This window comes from Octopus bimaculoides, chromosome 7, assembly GCF_046866305.1.
Source record: "Octopus bimaculoides isolate indiv1 chromosome 7, ASM4686630v1, whole genome shotgun sequence".
In the NCBI taxonomy this organism is placed as follows: Eukaryota; Metazoa; Mollusca; class Cephalopoda; order Octopoda; family Octopodidae; genus Octopus; species Octopus bimaculoides.
Window position 1 is genome coordinate 68,530,536 of NC_142934.1, and position 5,000 is coordinate 68,535,535.

At 34.6% G+C, this 5,000-nt stretch overlaps 1 long non-coding RNA gene across 1 annotated transcript in view; it reads left to right on the top strand.

Moving 5' to 3' along the window:
• The window catches only part of LOC149134764 (uncharacterized), a 36,683-nt gene that overhangs the window by 25,947 nt on the left and 5,736 nt on the right, over positions 1–5,000 (top strand). The window contains exon 2 of the long non-coding RNA XR_016242658.1: positions 2,816–2,893. This is a non-coding gene — a long non-coding RNA (uncharacterized LOC149134764). The remainder of the gene's footprint in view (positions 1–2,815; positions 2,894–5,000) is intronic.

Sequence of the window (5,000 nt, forward strand, 5' to 3'; positions counted from 1 at the left end):
ACCATGACTTTGAGACTCAGTCTCAACTCATGGATCGCCATTTCATCCTACGTGGATATCCCCTCACCACTATCCATACCGCCCTTGCCAGAGCACGTTCCGTGGACCGTGCATTGTCAATGACACTCCGGTCTCGCGCCATTTCCACTCTACCGGTCACTCTTTGCAACACCTGTCCGTATATGGATATGTGTGCCTGTATGTGAATATATATATATATATATATATATATATATATATATATATATATATATATATATATATATATATATGTATATATACACATATGAATATATATACGTATGTGTGTGTATGAGCACGTGTGTGTGTGTCCGAACGTTAGTAACCTTAAAGGTCAGCCAAGGACAATCGCAGGTGTAACCAACCATGAAGAACAAATCAACAGTACAAAGATATCAAATACGAATCCCTTTAAAATGGCAACAACTTTATCAGTAGCAGAATCACCATCCCACTACATCTGCACATTCAAAGCAGTTTACTATCGATCCTTCAGCAACAACACCCTGATGATCTCAGTGACTACTACTAAATTCAGGCCACGACAGACAGAGAGGATGTTCTTGAAGCCGAAGATTTTGAACTTACGGAGACAACATTTATATGTCACCTGAGGAAACACAACTAGATCTCATAATGCAGGAAAGCGGTTACATAATCAAGTACCTGCACGTCTCGAGAACTACGTTGCGTAGAAACAATTGTTGTGATTAGAAAACAAATGTGCAGCAGTACTCCTTGTTGACTTCAATTTTTTAGTTATCTATTCACACACGATAGATGCCCAAACGCAAACCTGAAAGTACGGATAACACTACTACTGTATAGCAGAGGGTAAATCTGAAGGAGGACGAGTTTTATACTGTACTCTACTACGTAATGATGACAATCAGCTAATGTTTTACATTAGCACCAATATCTCAGACCTAATCGTCTTACCTATATACTATGGCTTCAGTCTGTGTGTCTGACTCCTCTCTTGCCTATTCCTCGGTCTTATCAGGTATACTTCCATATGGCTTAGTGCTGTCGAGGAACTATATATTCTGTCACACTTTATCCACAACTCTCTTTACCTTCTCATTCGAGGGCATTTAAGATCCTCCCATGTTTGTATAACAGAAGTATATCACTTACTTTTCTTTGGTTAAAGTCGCCAGACAAAGTGTTACTTTCTGCTATAACAAATTTCACACACATTTCCGTGGCTGGTTCATAACCAGTACCTATTTTGACTAGTTTCAGACAAAAAAACAAAAAACAAAAAAAACAAACCTCCAAGCGAAATAACATGTGAACAAAAATTTACCCGTGTGGGAATTGCGTTTTGGGCAGAAACACGGCTCGTCTTACTACATCATGTTCAGTTTTAAATTTAGCACAGCGTTTATGATGCATGCGCTCTCGAATGTTCTGCTCCGGTCGACAGAGTCTACATCCTTTCTTACATCAGCCAGGGCTTTCTTAACTCCACTATTTTTTGAGGGTGGTAACTATGTTTTCATAAAAGACACCCGTCGTATTTCTCCAGTTTTCTTCTTGGATAAAATCCTCGAGCAAAAATGTATTTTTGCCTGCAGCATATGTCAATCACATATACTTTTTCATGAGATTCGCTTATATTTAGTTCTTAATGGCCAACGAACAGCCTGTCAAACGCATCCGTCTATCGCCGTCCATTATTTCGTCAATCGTGTGCTCCCGTTTATGTACCAGCTTATTTTATTCATTCAATTCTGTCTGTAGAACCAACTAACGTAAAGGAAACTCTTGAATAATATTCAAGTTTATAAGCCAAAATTACATACATACATACATACTCACTTATAAAGATAGAGAATTAATATATAACCTGCTGTATGAAACAGCGCCTGTGAGCACAAAGTATGAACAATATATGTATGTATGTATGTATGTATGTATGTACGTATGTATGTATGCATGTATATATGTATTATGTATTATGTATGCATGTATATATGTATGAATGCATGCATATGTATGTATGCATATATGTATGCATGTATATATGTATGTATATATGTATGAATGCATGCATATGTATGTATATATGTATGTATGCATGTATATATGTATGTATTCATGCATACATATATATGTATATATATATGTATGCATGTATATATGTATGTATACATGCATGCATATGTATGTACATACGTATGCATCTATATATATATGTGTGTGTGGCATAATTTTTATCCATATGTATATATGCATTTCTCGTTCTCTCTATTTATCTACCTATATATATACATATGTGTGTGTGTGTGTGTGTGTGTGTGTGTGTGTGCGTGCGTTTGCATGTATGTCGATGCTCTACCGATTCTACCATCTACCCATCATACATATTTCACAGTTTGGTGAACACGGCTATTAGGGAGCGAAAAATGGTTGTTATCGCCAGACCAGAATGCAACGTATTGAAGTATAAACTGCAGACATTTCATGATATATATATATATATATATATATATATATATATATATATATATATAAACATACATATATTTATATATAGGTATATATACATACATATACACGCATATATATATATATGTGTGTGTGAATGCGTGTTTGTATATAATACTTTTGTGGTTTTGCTGTCTAAATATGGCGAATTTAATAAAGTTCCATACAATTTATTTTAAGTAATGCTTAGTTTCAGATACCATTTTTATCGTAGGCAATTTATGTTGAGTCGGAAAGAGAATAAACGTGATTAGAATTTTATTCAAGTTGTGAATGGCAAACATTTATATTTTTCATACAGTTCTTGCTTTTGGCCTCCAGCCAAAATTGTCTTGGTCTGGGAAGACTTTCGATAATCAAATTCAACAGCTCCTGTAAAGTAAGTTGCTAAATAAATTTTGGTTTGAAACATTAACTTAAATATATTTTCATTACGTATTTTCGCGTGTGTGTTTTTTTTGTGAAAACAATTTACTACCTGTTACATAGATCGAACCCCTTGGTTGTGAAAGTGTATACCTACAGGTATTTCAGTGTAAGGCTGTTTCATGTGCGTATATGAATTTAATTCTAGCGTGGCCATCTTTCGCACAAATCAGTAAAAGCTTTGCTTTTCGATTTCTATATTGTTACAACTAATTTCTAGCTCAGGTGATTAGTCCCGGATACACGTTACTGAGGAGGCGAATTAAGGTCGAATCACAGTGTCTGGCGATCCATCGGCGTTTTGAGCGAAGTTCTATGTATTTAAAACAACAGTGATTCTCTGGTGGTAAAATTTTACAGCTAGTGCCATTCCACGTTTGAATATACACTATAAATGTCTATAGACAGCTGTATTTTAATCTAAGAACGTTTCAAGTGCATAATTATTCTAGAAATGAACTAACACAGATATTGAACTTAAATTAAACATTCTATGATAAAAGGAAGACCAAATCCGCCTTTAAGACTTTCTTTATTGATTAACATTATATGCAACCTCATGATAATTAGAGAAATATGTTCATGACGATTAACAAGGCTTGCCATGTTTTGTCGTATTTTATATCACAGTTTTATGTTGAATAAATCATTTAAATAAGATATTTTTCAATTACACAACAATTTGTTCAACATTAAACTATAACATACACTGTTATTACTTTGAATTCTCTGAGATGCCTTGTAATGACGGAATAAACATAGGTCGCCTGAAAGAAGATTTTATTGAGGAGAAAAACATTAAATATCGCTCGTATAATAACGTTCTATAAGACCAGTTTCTTTAACTGCGATTTCATTAGTTGATGAGAAACTAAAAGGTTCTTGTAGAGTACGTTGATCTCTTAGAAGTAACGTTCCACAGATAAGCTGGTACCCGTTACTCCGTTCCTTTGCTACATAAACTAAAGTAGTTAGAATAACATATTTTCATTAGAGACAAACATGAAATTCCTGCAGTGAGTTACTAAACAATACTAACAGTTCTATATTTAAGAGATGAGGAATTATGTACATAATTTACATTATTTATATTATTTACATTCGACGGATATTTGTCCTCATCTTGTTTGTTGTTAACACAACGTTTCGTCTGATGTACCCTCCAGCCTCGTTCAGGCATCTTGGGGAAATTTCAAACCTGGTTTCTCATTCCGAAGGTATTTTTCGATGTTGTTGTTGTTGTTGTTCAGGTCACTGCTTGGAATCGAACTCGGTATCTTGGGGTTAGTAGCCCGCGCTCTTAACCACTAAGGTATATGACGTAGTGGTTACGGGCGCGGGCTACTAACCTCAAGATTCCGAGTTCGATTTCAAGCAGTGACCTGAACAACAACAGCAACAACAACAACAATAATAACAACAATAATAATAATAATAATAATAATAATAATAATAATAATAATAATAATAATAATAATAACAACAACAACATCGAAAAATACCTTGGGAATGAAAACCCAGGTTCGAAATTTCCCCAAGATATCTGAAGAAGACTGGAGAGTATATCAGCCGAAACGTTGTGTTAACAACAAACAAGATGAGGACAAATATCCGTCGAATGTAAATAACGTAAATAATGTATACTGTCAATTAGTTAAACGATTCCTATAGGGACTAATTAAACCCCAATAAAATTTATTCGAAGATAAATTCTTGGAGTCCTATGCAGAAATAATGCACACGATTCTCAGACCATAGCAAACGAGTCTAGATACCAGATTTTTATAAATGGTTTAGTTACTGGAAGACTCATAGCGATCAGGACCTTTCAAGTAGTCGAAAAAGAAGTATCTTTGACAACTGAAACTTGAATTAGAATACCTGCAATGGTGTGGAATTCTACTAAAGGTATCCAAGAGGCCAGATGGTGGAGTATCAAATCGGGTAAGAAGCAACAGATTAAGTTTACCATCAAGTAACAAGAACTATCTACCCAACAGGTTTCTTTATATTTTCAGTCGATCAGATTTAATTACAATGATTTTGGTCAATTTAAGGAG